Source organism: Dama dama, chromosome 27 (assembly GCF_033118175.1).
Source record: "Dama dama isolate Ldn47 chromosome 27, ASM3311817v1, whole genome shotgun sequence".
NCBI classification, from domain to species: domain Eukaryota; kingdom Metazoa; phylum Chordata; class Mammalia; order Artiodactyla; family Cervidae; genus Dama; species Dama dama.
In genome coordinates, this window is record NC_083707.1 from 56,116,005 (window position 1) to 56,138,049 (window position 22,045).

At 40.0% G+C, this 22,045-nt stretch overlaps 1 protein-coding gene across 1 annotated transcript in view; it reads left to right on the forward strand.

Moving 5' to 3' along the window:
- The window catches only part of WDR7 (WD repeat domain 7), a 336,383-nt gene that overhangs the window by 249,294 nt on the left and 65,044 nt on the right, over positions 1 to 22,045 (forward strand). The gene's annotated exons all lie outside the window — the stretch shown is intronic.

The following is a 22,045-nucleotide window of genomic DNA, read 5'->3' on the forward strand; positions in this document are numbered from 1 at the left end:
GTAACAAATAATTTAAAACTGTGTTTTGAGCAGGATGAGTTAGTGATTGTAGCCAATTAGAAACTCTGTTATGAATTAATATCTGCTTACTTTCTAAAACAATTTAATCGGTTTATACTAAGAAAACACAACTATAATAGAACCACTACTTGAAACTGGGTTGTGAAGAGGTTTTCTCAAAACTGAAAAAAAGGAGTAAAAGATAGCATCTATTAAATATGTCTGCTCTCATACCCATCACCAGAATTAGTTTGTATATTACAAAAAGAAGAGTTAGGAAGCTTGAGGGAGAAGATACACTTTTCAACAATAGAAATCTTTATGCCACCTTTTTCGTAGTATATTTTTATTTTTAATATGAAAGCCAGTATTTGCATATTCTCCTACTAAGCATAGGTGATTTCCCTATGAGAACAAGAGCAGTTCAAAGAAGCCAAGAGCAGTTAACACTTCATAAACAAGGTTGCATAAGTGACATGTAATTCTAATCATTTGTACGTGTGTGCACGCGTGCTGTCACTTCAGTCATGTCTGACTCTTCGTAACCCTGTGGCCCATAGCCCACCAGGCTCCTCTGTCCGTGGGATTCTCCAGGCAGGGATGCTGGAGTGGGTTGCCATGCCCTCGTCCAGGGGATCTTCCCGACCCAGGGATGGAACCCACATCTCTTATGTCTCCTGCGCTGGCAGGCAGGTTGTTTACCACTAGCACCAGCTGGGAAGCTCCTTGTATGTGTAGAGCATTTATTGTTAGGAAATGAAGATTTTTTTTTCCTAAATGTCAAAATGGAGTCACATGATTATTTTTCTTTTAAAGTAGTTTTTGGTTCTCAAAATGTTTATAGCTTGAGATACACTTTTGTTAAAAAATTTTTTTACCTCCATGTGTTCAGTAGGAACTGTGTTCATGTCTGTTGAAGTTGTTTTAGCAGTTGTTTTTATAGAAAACAGAACGACCAGTTAGGCATAGTTATGTAACATTTTTCAAGATAAGCGCAGTGATATCCTTACTGAACTTTTGTTCAGTTCAGTGAGTGTACTGCACTGGAAAGCCTTGAATTTGCAGTGGCATTAAGCAGTGCATCATTATGCCTTTTATATTTCCTGGCATTTCAACAGATGTTTGCTGAATTAATTGTACTCTGCATCCTCCCATATCTTCCCTCATATTTACAATAGATTTTATATCCTAGTCTCTTCATTTTGCTATTTCTGATATATGCCACCCAGGGGTTAAATCATGAACACATGGAAAAAGTTTATCTAATATGCATGTTGTACAGATGCATATTTTTTTGTGATATAGATTAGGCATGTTAGAATACAGTAATTTTGTAACATCACGCCACATTTAATTCTGGTTTATGTTCTTTTTATTGAAAATTATATATATTAAATCTTTTTTGTATAATTAATTGATGTTAAAAATACGTGTAGCTGTTAGGTTCCCAGTCGACTGTTCTCTAAGGAAATGTCTAAACAAAAAATGGACATTTATCTGTCACTTAGTGGAAGCAAGGAAGCAGTTTTATCAGGAATTACTGAAGGTTAGCAAAGCGAGCCTTGTAACACCAGTGTCTACTGTGAAAATAAGCCTCCTGGATCTAAGGCTAGCAAATCATTCAGCGTTTAAAGGGCCTATATCTTCCCTTGCCGAAAATCTGTCTCCTCCGGCATCCTCAGTTGCTTAAGTCCCTTTAATTTCTGCCAGTCCACGTTTGTTTGCAGTTGTTTAATCACTGGAGAGGAAAGTTTCTGCCTGAATGCTAAAGAAACATATATAAGCTGAATGTTAATTTTTTTTTTTTCTGATTTGGCCAAAAGCAATTGTATTTTATTAATTTGATACCATTTATTGAACACCTACTGTGTGTCAGGTGCTAACTAGGCCCTGGGAGCACAGTGATGAGTGAGGTGTTGTCCCCAGGAGCGCAGGGTCTAGTAGGGCAGGCAGTTAAAAGATAAAGACACAGGGCGCCTTGTGGTGTGCTAGGGGAGGGTCACCCCCCAGGGGCAGGGCTGGGCTGCAAATGCAGCGCTGAAGTCTGGACCTGGGACTCTTACAACGTTCACAATGAAGAAGCCGAGTAAGAACAATAATCATAAGGGAGTCTTAGGAAGTTTCACAAAGGAGAAGAGAGACTAATAATGTCAATTTCCTCGTGGAAGTGAAAGTCACTCTTTGTCCGACTCTTTGCAACCACATGGACTATACATTCCATGGAATTCTCCAGGCCAGAATACTAGAGTGGGTAGCCTTTCCCTTCTCCAGGCGATCTTCCCAACCCAGGGATCAAACCCAGGTCTCCCGCGTTGCAGGCGGATACTTTACCAGCTGAGCCACAATGGAAGCCCAAGAATACTGGAGTGGGTAGCCTATCTCTTCTCCAGGGCATCTTCCTGACCCAGGAATTGAACCGGGGTCTCCTGCATTGCAGGCAGATTCTTTACCAACTGAACTATCAGGGAAGCCCCAATTTCCTTTTAATGATGGAGAAAAATATTTTAATAAAAATAGCTGCCAGCAGAGACACAGATAATAAAGAACAGACTTTTGGATTCAGTGGGAGAAGGAGAGGGTGGGATGATTTGAGAGAATGGCATTGAAATATATACATGACCATATGTAAAATGGATAACCAGTGCAAGTTTGATGTATGAAGTGGGGGACCCAAAGCCCGTGCCCTCTGACAACTGGGAGGGATTTGGTGGGGAGGGAGGGAGGTGCGGGTTCATAATGGAGGGGGCACATGCAAGCCTACGGCCAGTTCATACTGATGTATGGCAGAAACCATCACAGTATCGCAAAGTAATTATCCTCCAATTAAAATAAATAATTTTTTTAAAAAGTGGCTGCCAAGCAAAGAAAAGGATTTGTCCTCTGCAGGGGCTTAGGGTGGTGTTGGAAGTAGTGGCAGGTTTTGGAAAAACTTCACCAAAGAGTTGATGGGATGAGCTTTGCAGAATAAATTGGTGTGTGTCATCTAGAATTACAGAAAGGATCATACCAACAAATGTTTGGAGGCACAAACGCGTAAGAGAGAATTTGGTGAAGGCTGTGTGGTAGTGACCGGAATGTAGGTTGAGGGTGGAATTCGCGCAACATGCTGCAGGATAGGGCTTTGAATTCTGTATGAAGGAATTTGGTCATTATTCTGCAAGCATTGGAGAGTCAGCAGAGTTTAAGCAAACTCTTGCCAGAATATAGGTGATAAGGCATAATGTTATGAAAAAATTGTTTTCATTTTGGAAAATTTCAAACATACACTAAAGTGGAAGGAGTAATGTAATAAATCCCCATGAACTCATCAGTTAGCTTCAAGAATTATCAACACATGGCCAGTCTCATCTTATTTGTAACATTCTCTTGCCCCCCCCCCCCCATTTTTTAATACAGTAGGTCCTTGTTGGTTATTTATTTTATACAGCAGGGTGTATATGAAACATGGGGCTTCCCTGGTGGCTCAGCAGGAAAGAATCCACCTGCCAATGCAGGAGATGAAGGTCCCTGGGTCGGGAAGATCCCCTGGAGAAGGCAGTGGCAACCCACTCCAGTGTTCTTGCCTGGAGAATCCCATGGACAGAGGAGCCTGGCGGGCTACAGTCCATGTGGTCTCAAAAAGAGTCAGACATGACTTTTGTGACTCAACAACATGTGAAACATAGGATTTGTAACAAATAGTTATAAATTGAAATAATTGACTACCTCTTATTATGTTAGATTTATTAGAGTTGTGAAGATATAAGCCCCAAAGGGTCAGTGCATAAACTCAGGAAGATGAGTAACAAGATAAGGTTGTAACTTGTACTAAAACTGTTAGTTAGAACAGGTAATAAATCATGGAGGACTTCAGAGAATACTAAGTTTAGACGGGACCTCCTTACAGGTCGACACCATGCCACCTACTTAGGCTGATTTGTATTCGATCGATAAATGAACAACAACAAACATGTTAACATAGGAACAGAAGTAAAAATTATTTTATTGAATATCTGCCATGTTTGTACCATTGTACTAGGTTCCTTACAGCACTTAGATGCCCTCTACTTACAAGTAAATTCCTTTCACTAAATATGAAACTCTAGTTAAAGTCGATGATGTGAATATCTGTGGTTCAGTCAGGTGAAATTTGTTTTTAAGGTCTTTATGTGATGTTGTATTCTTGTATTCTTGTTTTGTTGGCTTTTTTCCTCTTTCTTTTCTTTTACCCTTTCTTAAAGATGCAATGCGTACATGCTTAGTCACTAACCATGTCAGACTCTTTGCGACCTCAGAGCCTATAATCCACCTGGCTCCTCTGTCCATGGGGTTTTTCCCAGGCGAAAATACTGGAGTGGGTTGCCATTTCCTTCCCCAGGAGATCTTCCCACCCAGGGATTGAACCTGGGTCTTCTACATTGGAAAGTAGATTCTTCACCACTGAGCCACCTGGGAAGCCCAAAGATGCTATGTATTTTAGCTTAGGCTAACCTCTATAATGTTGCTACATTACCAATATTTAGTTGTTCCAGTTGGTAGATCATAAGAAGTTATAAATTTCATTTAGTGTATGTGTATATATATATGTATTTTAGTGAGATGATATTTGTCAAAGCACCTATCAGAGTGCTTGTGATTTTGGTATTCAGAGAATATTAATTTCCTGGGGGAGTGTTTTTTCTAGCCAAACAATAATGCAAAAACCCAAAATGTGTGTAAGAAATTTGTTAATATTTATTTGAGAGGATTTTATATGCCTAAAAAGTACAGGATGGCATTATTATTATTTTCATATAGGTAAAAAAATTGATTTAGTTCCCAAAATATTAAATAATTTTTAGTCAGTGTTATAAAGATGCTTTTCATATCTAAAGTTGTATTAATTCTATCAAGAACCAATCTGGTATCCTGAAGTCATTGACTGTTTTTAAATCAAAAGTACTCCCATTTGGGTTATACATATATACTCTTTTCTGAGTACCAAGATGGATTAGCATCATCAAATGTGAAATGATCCTAAGATTGGTTTTCCTGTTTTTCAGTTTTGTTTTTTAACCTTGACCAGTAGGTTTTGATTCTGATATGCATCTGGCTGTTGAGTTTTCAGTTTAGAATTTTAAAACTTGACTGTCATAATTTCTCTAATATTTTCTTCATTGTTAGTAACTTGGCAGGTGGTTTTTAGATTGCATATAAAACTTCCATTGGGTTGCTGTCTTGAAAGTCTTGGACTTAAGCTTAGGCTGACCTCTGTATTGTATGTTGCTATATACCAATAGTCAGTTTATTCAGATTTGCTTGTTTATTCATTTATTTATTCAGGTTTATTAATGACTGTATGACTTAAGACATAATTTAATGAATAGTGACTCCATCCACTGGACTATGTTTTAATTAAATTTTTGTCCTGTGACATATATACTCAAACAAGTTTAAGCTACAAATTGTATATCTAGTGAAAGAAAGTAGGATTGATACAGAAAGTTTGATTTTTTTTTCTAATTTAGTTCATATAATTTTCCATTAGTTATTAAAACTTCTTGTAATATCTTCTGCTTGAAAACAGAAATGGATTAGAACACATGCCCAGTAAAATTTAATAGAATTTTTCCTGTCACTGACCCAAAATCATGTGTTAATATTAAAACATGAGGTTATAACATTGTATTAATGTATAATTTGCCGGAGTTGAAAGTGAATGTGTTAATCAGTCAGTCGTGTCTGACTCTTTGCGATCCCATGGAGTATAGCCCGCCAGACTCCTCTGTCCATGGGATTCTCCAGGCAAGAATACTGGAGTGAGTAGCCTTTCCCTTCTCCAGGGGATCTTCCTGACCCAGGGGTTGAATCCAGGTCTCCCACATTACAGGCATATTCTTTACCGTCTGAGCCACCAGGGAAACCCAAATTGTTGAGCTGTAGGTTTGTATCTCAATTTCCTAGCATCATGTGCATAAAGAGGGGCCAACCATCAATGCCTAAGTCACAGGCTTCAGTTGATAGAAATAGAGCAGGTGCTCAAGAGGAACACACTGCAGGACTGAGATCCACATGGAGTTGAGAGTCCTCAGAAGAGTTTCCACCCATGGTGGTTGAATCTGTGGGTGCGGGGCCCATGAAAACAGAGCACCAACTGTCATGAAACATTTTACTAAGAGTTAGAGCATCCACAGGTATCCAAGGGCAGCCACTTGTGGTTCGTAGACCCAATTGTTTTAGGGATTTTGGAACTCTCAAGAATGTGTTGGGAAAGAGCTCGCACAAGTCAGTATTAAAATACATTCCGTGCCTGTTAGCTGAGAGAACTGAAGACACAACACAAGTAATAAATGCTCACTCTCTGCTCGGTCCTCGGAGGAGGAATGAGCTCTTCCGTGCAGCTCCTGGATGATCTTCAGGAGAATTACCTGATTTTGAGGCTCTGCCTGAGACCCACTGCCTCCGACCATCCTGAAGCCTGATGGTTCTCATGCACACCGAAGTTCAGAAGCAAGTGCTCTGATAATCCTCTGTCGGGAAAACAAAACCTGACTCATTGTCCTTGGTGGCACGTTCAGTGATGTAAGAACTTGGCTCCTAGAATGCCTTTTTGTTTACATGTGGAGTAAACTCAGAATTTCCAAGGAAATGTCTGAAGACATCCCTTCAGCCCCTTCATTCCTGCAGTGACGCACCGTTAGTTTTGAAAGACATGCCCTTAGACAGTAGCACAGAGGGCCGGCAGAGACTTTGCACCTCAGACTGTTCGGTAGCCGACTTTTATCTAAAGCTCCATTAGACAAAACCGGAACACTTAGACGCTAGCTTTAAAAAAAGCATGGTCCGTTTACCCCTCTGCATAGTCTAGTTTATATCCCTAGATGAAGCTAAGCCATCAGAGAGCTGCCTGTCAGGACCACGGTGTCTGGCCTCCTTCAGCACTGACTTCCCCAAGTTCCCTGCCAGTGCCTTGCCTGCAGGGCGCACTGCGGAGCCTTGCCCGTGCGCGTCTCAGGAAGGCTATGGTCCAGTTGGGGTCATGCCAATGTCTGTTGTTTAGGGTCCCTTCCGGGTGTGCTCAGTCGCTTCGGTCGTGTCCAACTCTGCGACCCCACAGACTGTAGCCCACCAGGCTCCTCTGTCCATGGGATTCTCCAGGCAAGAATACTGGGGTGGGTTGCCATGCCTGCCTCCAGGGGATCTTCCTGGCCCAGGGATAGAAAAAACATTTTTTTCAAATCCAGATGACAGGCATTTTTTGTTTGCTTTACCCTAAAGAATGAGAATGTGTTTTTTGTTTTTAATTCCACTTAACCAGAGTTAATTTAAATATTTTGCCTTGGTCATTGGGCAGCTCAAAACCACATTCCCTGCCTAACTTAAATAGTTAGGGCTTACATCTCCCTTTCTCTTTATCTCATCATCACATCTCAATCTTGTCTTCCTCTTCTATCTTTTACTGAGTTAGGTTTTATCAAAGTCCCTGTATGTGTGCTCAATCGCCAAGTTGTGTTTGACTCTTTCAAGCTCCTCTATCCATGGAATTTTCCAGATAAGAATACTGGAGCGGATTTCCTCCTCCTGGAGATCTTCCTGACCTGGGGATCAAAACTGGGTCTCCTGTGTCTCCTCCCATTGCAGGTGGATTCTTTACCACTGAGCCACCTATTAAGTCCTTTCTGTGTGTGTGTGTATGTGTGTATGTGTGTGTGTGTATGTATATGTGTGTGCGTGTATGTGTGTGTGTGTGTATAGGGGTGTGTGTGTGTGTGTATGTGTGTGTGTGTATATTTAAGTAGTGTATATGAAATTTAACACATTTATAATTTCATTTCAGAAGTCATAGAAACAAAGATGATCATTTTACACATAATACTTACTGTGATTATTTTCTGAAAATTATATTAATTGAAATATCCTAGACCTACCTAGAGTAATTTATGTATATGTAGATATTTTTCTAAAAGATACAAAAATAACTTTTTAAAATTGAAATATAGCTGACTTATAATACCGTATTAATTTCAGGTGTGTAACAAGGTTGTGTTTTTTTTGGATTACATTTCATTTTAGATTATTACAAGGTATTGCATGTATATACTATACTGTATTTCACAGTGCTATACTATTACAAGGTATTGCATGTATTTCCTGGTACTATACAGTAAATCCTTGTTGCTTATCTATTTTTATGTATACTGTTTTGTATCTGTTAATTCCACACTCTTAATTTGTCTCTCCTTCCCTCCCTCCCTGCTTTGGTAACCATAAGTTTGTTTTCTATGTCTGTGAATCTGTTTCTGTTTTGTATACAAATTCATTGGTATTATTTTTAAGATTCCACGTGTAAGTGACATTTGTCCTTCTTGTCTGACTTGCTTCACTAAGTGCATATCCTCAAGGTCCATCCAAGTTGCTGCAAATGGCACTGTGTCATTGTTTTTGTGGCTGAGTAATATTCCATTGTATATAAATGTGTGCATGCACACTATTTCTTCTTACGGCGGTCTTCTGTTGGTGGGCACTTGGGTTGTTTGCATGTCTTGGCTTTTGTAATTAGTACAGATATGAACATTGGGATGCATGTGTCTTTTCAAATTTGAGTTTTTGTTTTTCCAGATTTTTGCCTAGGAGTAGAATTGCAGGATTATGCAGTAGCTTTATTTTTAGATTTTTAAGGAACCTCCATACTGTTTTCCATAGTGGCTGTACCAGTTTGCAGTCCCACCAATAGTGTAGGAGGGCTCCTTTTCTCCATACTCTCCCCAGCATTTATTCTTTGTAGATATGATTTATTATTTTATGACAGCCATTCTGACCATTGTGAGGTAATACCTCACTGTGGTTTTGATTTGTACTGTTGGCCATCTGTATATCTTCTTTGGAAAATTGTTTAGGTCTTCTGCCCATTTTTTAACTGGGTTGTTTCCCTTTTTGATTTTGAGTTATATGAGCTGTTTGTATATTTCAGATATTAACCCCTTTTCATTCATATTATTTTCTCCCATTCTGTAGGTTGTCTTCTCATTTTGTTAATAGTTTCCTTTGCAGTGCAGAATCTTTAAAGTTTAATTATGTTCCATTTGTTTATTTTTGCTTTTTATTTCTTGACCTTGAGTGACTAATCTCAGAAAATACTGTTCCATTTTATGCCAGAGAATATTTTACCTATCTTTTTTTCTAGAAGTGGATTAGTGTCATGTTTTATAATCAAGTCTTTAAATCATTTTGAGTTTATTTTTGTATGTGGTGTGAGGAAGTGTTCTGATTTCATTCATTTACATGTAGCTGTCCAGCTTTCCCAGTACCACTTATTGAAGAGGCTGTCTTTTCTCCATTGTATAGTCTTACTTCCTTTGTCACAGACTGCTTAATCCTACGTGTATGGGTTTATTTCTGGGCTCTCCATTCTGTTCCATTGATCTGTGTGTCTGTTTTTGTCCAATACCATGCTGTTCTGATTACTATAGTTTCGTAGTATGGCATGAAGTCTGAAAGGGTTATGCCTCCAGCTTTGTTCTTTTCCCTCCAGATTGCTTTGGCAATTTTGAATCATTTATGGTTCCATATTTTAAAAATTACAATTTTGACTGCTGTGTAAACTTCATAGTCATTTAAATATTTCCTAATAATTCACATTTTAGTTCCAGGGATATTGTTAATAATACAATGATATCCATTAATAATACAGGAAAATTACTAAGATTTCAGTGCCCTTGAGAAACTGTATCATACACATCCTTGAAAACATAGTTATTCAAAGAAGTTCTATTACCAGATTTTTCATCACTGTAACAAATAAAACTATTTTATTATATGGATATTAAATATGATCTTTCTACAACATGGATATATTAGCAACAACAAGACTGTTGCAACACTGAATTAACTTCATATTCATATTATTAATAAGCAAAGTAGGAATTACAGTAAGGTAACATTTAAGAAATGAACTCCTCTACATTCCCTCATGTTTTCATTGGACTTTGCTTTACCTGCTTCAGTTTCCTAGATGATCTTCCAAAAGACATCATCCAGCACTCTAGATGATTATTGTTGGAGACAGAAGTACAGAGCGTTCTGAGTAATTTACAGTTAATTACCTAGACCATCAATAATGCAGCATCCTCAGTTAAAAATACCCTAGACACTAAGAAAGGAGAACTAACTTTTTTGAGTCTGGGAGGATAAACGTTACTGAGGTTTCCTCAGGGGGCTTCCCAGGTGGCTCAAGTGAAGAATCCACCTGCTAATGCAGGAGCCACAGGAAATGCAGGTTCGATCCCTGGGTTGGAAAGATCCCCTGAAGAAGGAGATGGCAACCCAACCCAGTATCCTTGCTGGGATAATGCCGTGGACAGAGGGGCCTGGCAGGCTACAGTCCATGGGGTTGCAGAGTCAGACACAACTGAAAGTGACTGAGCACACAGGCATGCATGAGCTTCCCTTAGAAGTCATACCAGGGCTGTGTTACTCGACTTGACTATCCCTGTGAAGACTCCACTATAGCAGACGAGTCAGCATGGACTGTGCCATGCCTGACTCCCTTTGGTCACCACTGAATTTTACTCTGCTTTCTTGGATGCAGTAGCATGAATATGGGAGTGTAGGAATGCAGAGGTGTTACTCAACTAAGAGAAAAGCAGTTGAGCACACAAGTGTGATGTGGATAATTTAAGGGTTTGTTATTCATTTTGCAAAAGTATCCTTTTTTAAAAATTGTGTTAATTTCTGCTGTGCAAAAGATATTATTTACTAATCTCAGAAAAAATTTAAGCCTTTATAAGCTACTGACTAGCAAAGCTCAATTAGAAAGGAAGATAAAATACAAAAATGTAATTGAATTAAAATATAGCTTTTAAATTACGGCAATTATGTTCTTGAGAGCTAGTAGTGATACAATTCATGACAAACTATTAGGGATTTTTTTTGATGAATTGTTTTTGCACATTGTGAGTAGCTTGAAGAAAGGGATTTTTGCATCTATTTCTTTTATTGTGTCCATAGCAAGTAATAGAGGTCTTCATCTGACCAAAAACCATAATATACCCAAGAATTCCCACATAGATCCTCTTCCATGCATTTTTATTCTTTTAAGTGAAGGAAATTTATTTAATGTACAACTAAGACGGAGAATTTTTGTTCCTTTCAAAGACTTACTAAATAAATTCACAGATTCAAAAGGAGTCCCTTTTGAACTCTGTCCCAATTTTTAGTTTAGAAAATTTGAACTCTCAATTTAGGCCCTCAATAACTGTAGTTGAATAATGATACCAGCTATGCTACTTCATGTGTTTTGTCCTTAATTTTGTCATAATAAATGGCACCAGTTATTTCACTTAAACGATGACCTTGTTGCATTATTTTTATAGAAATACAACTTGTAGAATTTGGACTCTGCAGTGGACTTCACATTATAAATTACCTATTTCTAGCCTTCATTTGACAAAGGGACAAACTGAAGAGCATGCTTTAAAAAAAAATTATTGGAATACAGTTGTTTTACAATATTGTATCAGTTACACATTCATGTGTGCGCGCTAAGTTGCCTCAGTCGTGTCCAACTCTTTGCGACCCTATGAACTGTAGCCCCACCAAGTTCCTCTCTCGGGATTCTCTAGGCAAGAATACTGGAGTGGGTTGCCATGCCCTTCCTCCAGGGGATCTTCCCCACCCCGGGATGAATCCGCATCTCCTGCATTGGCAGATGGGTACTTTACCGCGAGTGCCACCTGGGAAGCTCACACATATATACACATATCCCCTCTTTTTTGGATTTTCTTCCCCTTTACGTCCCCACCGAGCACTGAGTGGAGTTGCCTGTGCTATACAGTCGGTTCTCCCTGGTTATCTATCTTTCCACAGTATCAGTAGTGTATAGTCCGTCCTTTCCTGAGCCGACGATCGGGTGAAAGTGCAGGCCCGCTTGGCTGAAAGGATCCCACACCTGCTGTGTACCCTACGCGGGCCGATGTGCGCCCGCCGCTCATGCATCACGTGGCACCGAGTCCGGCATCTCAGCAGAGGACGAGATGGCTGTCGCTGTGGTCCAGGCCCAGGCCTCCACCTGACTGCATCCTTCCTTCCCCATCCTCTCTCTTTTATCCTCGACATCTCTTCCTCGGTCTGAACACACGCACTCTTGTCTCTCATTTGAAACCCGTCTTCCGCTCCGCGGCCCCCCTCTCCGCTGCCCAGACTCTCGTCTCTCCTTCTCTGGGAAGGAGTCTGCGCTCCGTCCACTTTGTCAGCTCTCACGCCCTGTGAAGCTGCTGTCGGCTGCTCTTCATCCCCGCTGTTTTGTTACCCTCTCTCTGTCTCCCCCAGTTAGAACTTTAAGATTGCCAAGTGTTTTTTCAGTCTTAAGTGTAGTGGTTCTCAAACTTTTGGTCTCAGAACCCCTTCAAAATTGAAGATCCCAAAGAATTTTTTATGAAAGTTGTATCTATGGCGTTCTAATATATTAGAAATTAAAACTTGGATATTTAAAAAATACTTATTGGTGTATTTAATAATAGCTCAATTCATGTTGATGTAAAAACTTACTTTTATGAAAAATAACTACTTGCCAAAACAAACAAACAAACATAAAACCTGACAGATGAAGCATTGCTTAACATTTTGGCAGATTTCTCTAATGTCTGGCCTAATATGAGGCAGGTGGATTTTTATAGCCACACATGTCTTTAATCTGTTGCTATATGTTATTTTATTTAAAGTTTATAGTGAAAATCTGGCCTCAAATAGATACTTAGTTTAAAAAGAGAGTCATACTTCAATAGCCTTTTAAAATAATTTTGCATATTTTTTAGTAGTTCATCAAAACTCAACAGGTGGTCATTTTTTAAAGATTAGCTGCAATGAGGAATCTGTAATTTTAACAAATTTTTCATACTGTTACCTTCAATACATTGGATGGGTCTTTGAGTGGTTTTTTTGAGTGGGTCTTTCACCATGCGTGACTTTATAACATTATGCACTTGTCTTTGGAAGATCTTGGTTACTGAATTATATGTAAATTCTCCATATACTGTCACATTACAATCCACAATATAAAAAACTCATTTTTGCTATTATCACTGCTGATCTCATTTTTTAAAAAAAGTCAGTATTGGAAAGCCAGATACCATTTTGCAAAACTCTTAATTTTTACTTGAAAGCTTGAATTTTATCATTGACAACAAATTCTGGCTGTTGTTTTCCTGGACAGGACAAAAAACAGTTCATTTTCCAGAAAACGTCTGGCAAATACCCAAGTCCAAATAATTATAGTTTCTCTCTCAGTGATACTTTCAGTGAAATTGAAAAAAACAGCTAGTTTAGCTTACACCTCAGTCTTCCAACTATTTTCCCTTGAGACACCAGTCATATTTCAGTCGATGTTAGAAATACTTTATGTATACTTACCATTCTGTCACACTAAATAGTCAAGCAACATGTACTCAAGGGTCAAAATTTAAATAAAATTAATCATTTTTACAGCTTCATTAAGGATATTCTTAAGTGAAAACACTTTGTTGTTTTATTTACTACCATGGCAGTGAAGGGTATTGTGACGACTAATAGCATCTGGTCCCACTGCCTTGATTCGGGCCAAAGAATGCGCAGTTTACCCATCACTGTGTACCATCAGTGCCAGTTCAATACAGCGAAAAGCTCACTGATGCCTCAGGAGTTTTATAAAAGTAGTTTTGATCTCACAAACTTCCTAGTAGGAGCATGAAGTCCCCAAGGCATTTGCAGACCCTACTTGGTGAAGAACCTCGGATTTAGTGGAACATTTTGTTGCACCAAAATGTGAAACTTACTTCTTCTTTCTTAAAACTCTAATAGAATTTTTTGCACTCTCTGTATCCTGAAGTCATAACCTTTCCTAGGATCCAGTATTTGGGGAGAGGGTAAGATAGATCTCAGGAAGACCTGGGATGAGTTTTTCTGAGGCTCAGTATCAATCCTGAGATTTATTCCACTTACTCTAAAGGACCCTTCACTTTTCTAGGGATTCTTGGCTCTCCTTGAATTACAATGCTGTTGGTCCCAGAAGGGGGCCACCTTGAAGAGTCCTAGATGTTTGGTGTTACCCAAAGCACCATGATACATAATGAAAAGTGAAAGTGAAAGTTGCTCAGTCATGTCTGACTGTTTGCAACCCCGTGGACTATACAGTCCATGGAATTCTCCAGGTCAGAATACTGGAGTGGGTAGCCTTTCCCTTCTCCAGGGGATCTTCCCAGCCCAGGGATGGAACCCAGGTCTCCCGCATTGCAGGTGGCTTCTTTACCTGCTGAGCCTCAGGGGAAGCCCATGATACATGTTACCTGGTGGCAAATCTGCCTGTCATTAGGGCCCATGTTATAGATGATATCCTGTTATATGTGTCAGACCTGTGTGCCTCAAGTCCCAGTCTCGGTTCACTATGCTCAGGGCACGTAAGTCTTCTTTCTGTTCCTTGAGTAAAGCCGCACTCATTTCCATCTCTGCGCACTGTCCTGGGCGGGGCCGCTGTGGGCAGCCCAGCCCCAGCCTGTCAGTCAGGTACTGTCCCCGCCCCCAGGGTGGTGAATCCCAGAGGCGGTCTCCAGGACACAGAGCGCTCCCAGGCGCTGCGACGGGAGGACCGCGCAGCGGGGCCTGCCTGTCGGCACGGGAGTTGAGAGCAGACCGGGTGATGTCTTAGCGGCAATGGCCCAGTGAGGAAAGCATCTAAGAGGAGTGGGGAGACGTGTGTGTGTGACTGATTCACTGCTCTGCACACCTGACGCTCACACAGTGCTGCACATCAGCTACACCCCAATTAAAAACATTTAAGTAAAAAAATAGAAATAAAATGAAAAATACAAAAAGAAAAAGAAAAACAGAAGGATGAGTACATGTTTATCAGGCAGAGAAACCCTTCTGACTCTGTATTTCCATATGCAAAATTGGCTGTCACTGAATGAAATGTATTAACCATGATTGCAAATCTCTGACCGATGAATCAATGATCCCTTTGCAGAAATTATAGTGCGTATTCTTTTCCATTGTGTATTTAGAGTCAAGAATGAAGAAATGCTCCTCATAGACCCGAGCAGTATAGTTAATGGCTCAACTGCTTGGGCTTCTTAGTGGGCATTACAAAGACAGCAGTAGGGTAGGGAGGAAACTAACTTTGAATAGCACTGGGTATAAATTTCTCTAATTTATTGTAAATGGATAATTCACTTAAGTCTTTGTAGTCTAGACATTGAAATTTAAAGTATTTTGTATGTTTTCCTGGATTTAACTGATTATCTCTCAGCTGGCCTCTTAGTATGCTATTACATAGAAAATGTACTTTATATTAGAACACTTTTCTTCACTTGTGTCCTCTACATATCATTCTTACTTACCAACAGTTTCTTCCATTGAAATATGCTGGCCTAGCAGCCTACCATACAGGCATTAAAAAGCTTGAGGGCAGTCCATTTCTGCTGTGGATGGAAAGATGTCAGCAAAAGATAAATTTAAAGAGAAACTAGCAGAGTTTCAGAAAAGTATGTAAAATCATTTTAAAAGAAGAAAACTACATGTAAAGATTGATATTCAGGCATGTACTTGGTGTAAACAAGTGAAGAGGAGGGAAAAAGTTGGAAAAGAGACACCCCAAGTTTTTCTCGTGGTTACCTGGGATGGTGGAGGGGCTGTGGTAAAAGATAGCTTTCCTTTTTTGTTCATCAGTTAGTCTGTTTATGTCTGGCTGCGCTGGGTCCCCGCCGTTGCTCTTGGGCTCTCTCGTTGCAGCGAGCAGAGGCGCCTCTCCAGTCGTGGTGCTCTGGTTTCACTGCGGTGGCTTCTCTGGTTGTGGAGCGTGGACGCCAGGCACCCAGGTTTCAGCAGCTGTGGCACATGAGCTTAGTCACCCCGAGACACGCGGGATCTTAGTTTCTGGAGCAGGGATTGAACCCGCGTTCCCTGCACCAGCAGGCGGATTCTTAACCACTGGACCACCAGGGAAGCCCCAAGGATAATTTTCTTACCCGTTTATTTTTCTGTACTCTGGGTTTCTTTTTTACAATGAGTGTGTATTCCTTTAAATTGGATGTATGTATTAGAGTAATTCAAATTAAAAAATCATTGAGACAGCATTAAAGCTATAACATAGATAAGATACAAAAAAATTCAGAGTAAAGTGTTTAAACTTTTGAACTGAATGGGAAAAAAAAAATCCAGACAGAAGAGTTAAAAGTCTGTATTTTCAGACATAGTTTACCTTTTCTTAAACTTTGTTACTATGTAGACAGACTGATTGATTCTGCTCTTCAGGTGAAAAGCTGAATCAGCTCTGTGCACCCTAAATGGACACTTAAAATCTGGTTAAGAAAGTGAACACTGTCTACTTGAGAACAGTCCATGAGCTCATTTTTAAAAAAAACTCCAAATCTGTGGTTTGTGTTTATTTCGATGGTATTAACAATAACAGGATGTAGCAAAGCTTCTATCCTAACTTCCAGTAAAATTCTTAAATCTGTTACAATTTTATAGGATACCCTTTATAATATAGATGTCTGTCCTATACTCACGTGAGTAGAAATCCTTGTAAAACCATTTCAGTCTGTGTCCCTACTCCTGAAAATGCCCCAGCAGGCAACTGTCTTTTAGTGTTAAAGTTCTTGATGAAAAAACAAATCTCTAAAGCTTCCAGAAGTATTCCATTTCACTGTCTAATAGAAAGAACATTAAATTTTCTGACTGTTTGAAATGATAATAGAGAAGAGTTTCAAACCAAAGTTGTCCTAACTTGAAGCTGAAACTGAGATAATTTGCTGTTATCAGATTATATCTGAAAATCATAAGTGTTTAAGAAACAAACAAGTTTATAATATTTGGGAAACTCATTTCCCTTATTTATTAACATGTTATTAGCACTTCTTTGCCCTAGGAAAATAGCAAAATAACTGCACCTTTTTTATCCTTTCTTTTTTTTTTTCATTTATTTTTATTAGTTGGAGGCTAATTACTTTACAATATTGTAGTGGGTTTTGTCATACATTGACATGAATCAGCCATGGAATTACATGTATTCCCCATCCCGATCCCCCCTCCCACCTCCCTCTCCACCCGATTCCTCTGGGTCTTCCCAGTGCACCAGGCCCGAGCGCTTGTCTCAAGCATCCAGCCTGGGCTGGTCATCTGTTTCACTATAGATAATATACATGTTTCGATGCTGTTCTCTCAAAACATCCCACCCTCGCCTTCTCCCACAGAGTCCAAAAAGTCTGTTCTGTACTCCTTGTCTCTTTTTCTGTTTTGCATATAGGGTTATCATTACCGTCTTTCTAAATTCCATATATATGTGTTAGTATGCTGTAATGTTTCTGTGGCATATATTCAGAGATGCAAATGGTGATGATGATGATAATTATGGTAGCTATTAGTGTGTACTTACTACAGAAAGTACTTTTTATATGCCAGGAACACTTCTAAGTACTTTACATGTAGTAAGTAATTCAGTCTTCATGATAATCATATCAGGTACTATTATTGTTCCCATTTTACAGATGAGGAAGCTGAGTCATAGATAAGTTAACTAAGTTGCTCAAGGTCACAAATTAGTAAGTGGATGAGTCATGTAATAAGAGAAGTGTCGCTTAGCCATCATTTATAATACACCTCAACGGGCATGTTATTTTTACTTGCAGAAACCCTGTTTTCAGTTGTCCTTCTAAAACCCCAGTTGCAGCATGCCTCTAGCCAGTTTTTTCAGAAGGGAAGTACTTCACCTATTAAATACTTAGTGGTGTTGTTTAGGAAACATCTGTTGAAGATTTGGGCTTCCTGGTAGCTCAGTTGGTAAAGAATCCACCTGCAACGCAGGAGACCCCTGTTCGATCCCCGGGTCGGGAAGAATCGCTGGAGAAGGGATAGGCTACCCACTCCAGTATTCTGGCCTGGAGAATCCCATGGGCTGTATAGTCCAAGGGGTCGCAAAGAGTCGGACATGACTGAGCAACTTTCACTTCATTGAGGATTTACAGTGTGTGAGATGCTGAGTGAGAAGTCATGACTCTCAGATGGAACTTTCCAGTTGTCAGTCACCATCTCAGAATGAAGGTTCCATGCTGTCCTTTGAACTGGTGCCTGTCACTAGGGGAGTGAAGTGCTTCTAGCAAACATTCCCTCATCCTCCACTGTTCACACCCCCTTCCCCACCAAACTGGCACAGCTCTCCTTGAGCTGATGCCTTCATCAGAGCTGCTTTTGTGTCTGAATTGTTCAGACGTGTTGGCGGCGTGGAGACCCAGAGTTCTGGGGGCGGGTGTGCAGAGGTCCGGAGTGGCTTCCTCCTGCGCAAAGTGCCCCCCTTGGTGGCAGCCCTGACGCCCCTGAGGGCTGTTGACCGATGCTCCGAGAATCAAGTCCTGAGCTCCTCACATGGCGGTCCTTGCAACAGCTCTTTGCCATTTCGTCCAGGCCACCAAGGTGTTATCACTGATACCTTCTGTGGTCCTACTGACCTGTATGTTGCTCCACTACAGAAGGCTGGCCATTCTTTCCTGCGTTCATAGTTTTGCTTGTGTTTAGGGGTCAGGTCTTGTCCCTGGGCTATTGGGAGCACATCATGGATACTGAGTAGTCTCTCTCCTCATCTAATGTGCTGCTGCTGCTAAGTCGCTTCAGTCGTGTCTGACTCTGTGTGACCCCATAGACGGCAGCCCACCAGGCTCCCCCGTCCCTGGGATTCTCCAGGCAAGGACACTGGAGTGGGTTGCCATTTCCTTCTCCAGTGCATGAAAGTGAAAAGTGAAAGTGAAGTCGCTCAGTCGTGTCCGACTCGTAGAGACCCAATGGACTGTGGCCTACCAGGCTCCTCTGTCCATGGGATTTTCCAGGCAAGAGTACTGGACTGGGGTGCCATTGCCTTCTCCATCATCTCGTATACGTGATGGATAAAGAGATGGTGTATTAATTACATTTTAAATAACTTTTGTTTTCATTAATTAAAAAATCTGCATGCATACCCTGCAGAGTGCAATCAGATGAACAAATCTAAAAAGTTATTTCATGCAAGTTAAAACGAAAATGTTATAGCATTTTTTTCCCTCATATTGGCAAAAATGCAGAAAATTTGATCATATCGAGTGGGGAACTGAAGATAATTTGGCATTGCCTGAAAAAGGGAATGGCTACCCACTCCAGTATTCTTGCCTGGAGAGTTCTATGGACAGAGGAGCCTGGCAGGCTACAGTCCATGGGGTCGCAAAGAGTCAGACATGACTGAATGACTTTGACTTCACAGGTGGTACAATGGTAAAGAAGCTTCCTGCCAATGCAGGAGACATGGGTCTGATCGCTGGGTCAGAGAGATCCCCTGGAGTAGGAAATGGCAACCCACTCCAGTATGCTTGCCTGGAAGATTCCATGGACAGAGAGGCCTGGCGGGCCCAAGTCCATGGGATTGCAAAGAGCCAGACACAACTGAGTGACTGAGCACGCATGCTCAGTGTACAATGTGTGTATGCTTTAATCTAGAATCTCGCTTTGGGGAATCTTTCCTACAAAAGTATTCACCTATGTATACAAGGATATGTGTATAACTTAAATGTCAGAAAGGGACTATTTCAAGAATGGAGTATAAATGCACAGGAATATAATGCAGGTGTGAGAAAGGATGACATGGATTCATGTATGTGGGAGGATGCTCCATGAACTACTGAAGGAAGAAAAGAAAGTTGCAGAATGATAGGTGTAATATGACACCACTTTTGTAATAAAAATTAGGCAAAGCTGAGAATGGCCACCAAATTGTTAACAGCGATTAACCCCTGGTGAAGGAGGAGGTGTGAGTGGAAAGATAGTGGTGGTTCTTTACAGTTACGTACAGCCTTAATACTTTTTAGACTAACAGTTTAAAGTTTTGGGATCATTTTCAATCAACATCAAGAATTTGTAAAAGCAGCTAGATAAGAATCACTCCTAATACCTCAGCTACTCCTGGAAATACAGATACTAATTCTCAGCACAGTGCCTGATACACAGTTTGTCCTCAGTAGTAGTTAGTGACTGTAAATAGTTGTAAATCATATTTATAGCCCATACATTTTATTTCTTACATCCTTAGATTTTTAGATGGGTTCATTTTAGCTGGAGATTCACTTTGCATTACTGAAGAGTGTTCCTTGTTGCATTTTAATGCTCATGGACACTGTATACAATATTAACATCCTGAGATCATGATGCCACATTACCAGAGTCATGGTTAAGAAAGTGATATTATAGGCTTCTGTCTTCCTCCTAAATCCTATCTCTGCTGAGAGTTGCATGTTTCCTCTCCCCCCACCCTTTTTTTTTTTTGAAGTATCACACAAACTTCTCTTATTTGAGGACCATTTTTTAAAAAATTAATTTAATTTGTTTTTTATTGAAGGATAATTGCTTTACAGAATTTTGGTGTTCTCTGTCAAACCTCAACATGAATCAGCCATAAGTATACATATAATCCCTATTTGAGGACCATTTTTAATAAAAAGTAAAAAGGTCATCAATTCAAGGGAGATTGTAAGTAAAGGGTACCAAAGTTACTTAGACTCAGGCATTGGGTGCTTGGCAAACTCTTAGGCAGCATGATTTGCTCCAGGATCCTGCCCCAGAGTGGACCAAATTCACATATTTATTTCACATCGTAAACCACCCCATTGTGAGGGGTTGGCACCCTGTTGTCAGTGAGGGGTTGATGTCACAAATACGCTTTGGAGAAATAGAATAACTTATTCTGGTAGCTTGTGATGACCAATAAGTGATTATTTCTTTTGATTATGTTTTGTGTGATAATACTATATTCAATGAAATTTATATGTGCCTATATAAATATCTGGCTGATTCTTAGAATAATTTTTATTCTCAGACCACTTATACCAAATACATATACTGTATTGTATATATCAGTATTTAGACTATATTTGCCTTAAGTTTCAGGCCAAATAATCTCTTCTAGTTCCCTGAAACATAATGAAATAATTTCCATTATGCACTTGTTAATCTCATGATAATGTACTCAAACTTCAAGAGTCTTTACATATAACTTCTTGTAAATCTGCAGTTGTTTGTCTCAATGGAAAATACATTTTTTAGAAAGGTCAGGGGGTTGCTTTCTGATTCACGATTTCTGCCTAACTTTTTTAGACAGTTTTATTTCCTTTGTTGTTTTATACTGGTTATTATTTTAGACATTAGAAAATATTCATTAGTCTTAAAAACTGATATTTTTAGCCTAGTTTATATACTAGTCACTGAAGGATAAGCGTAGTGATTTGGACCTCTTACAGCATTAAGTACTGCTGTATCCTGCAATACTTAGGTTAATGTAGAACCCTGTTCAGTAGGTTGCTTGGACCCTGGTTATGTATGCATATGTTCAACAAAAGATAAAGTCTCTGATGGTGAGAAACAGTAAGCAAAAAATTATTGTATAATCTCAAAGAGATGACAAGTATAGTAAAGAAAAACTAGGGTCCTGGACTGAAGAGTGGAGGAGGAACAGCTGCTGTATTAAATAAGACAGATGGCTCTTAAAGGCCTTCCTTATCCAGACAGCCCTGGAGCAGAGACCTCAGTGAAGCAAGGGCACAAACCGGGGAGGATGAGGTTTTCAAGCAGACGGAGCAGCAAACGTTAAGCTCCAAAATGGATATACTCCTGACATAATCATGAAAGTATACGATCAGTATGGCCAGAGTAGACCAAGCAAAGACAAGAAGAGATAAAGTCTGAGAGGTGTTAGGGCCAGATGACGCAGGGTCTTGAAGGAGGGTTGTGAACGTTCTAGAGAGGTGATTTGATTTATGGCTGAAAAGGACCACTCTGGATACACGTGGACAGTGATGAAAGCATGGAAATCAGGGACTTTAAACTTTTTGCATGATGACCACCCTAGCCCCAGCAAGAAGCACATTTTGCAACATTACATTGGAGAACTGGTTCCAGGAGAAGACTAGTCTGGGGGCAAGGTGGGCCCTGGAAGCCCTCAGCAGAGAGACAGTCACTGCAGCCAGTCCGCAGAGTGAGTACTTGGGAAGTGAGTGCACTTCTTCTGTTAAAAGAGGGACTGTTAAAGAAGGAAAAAGTTTAACAA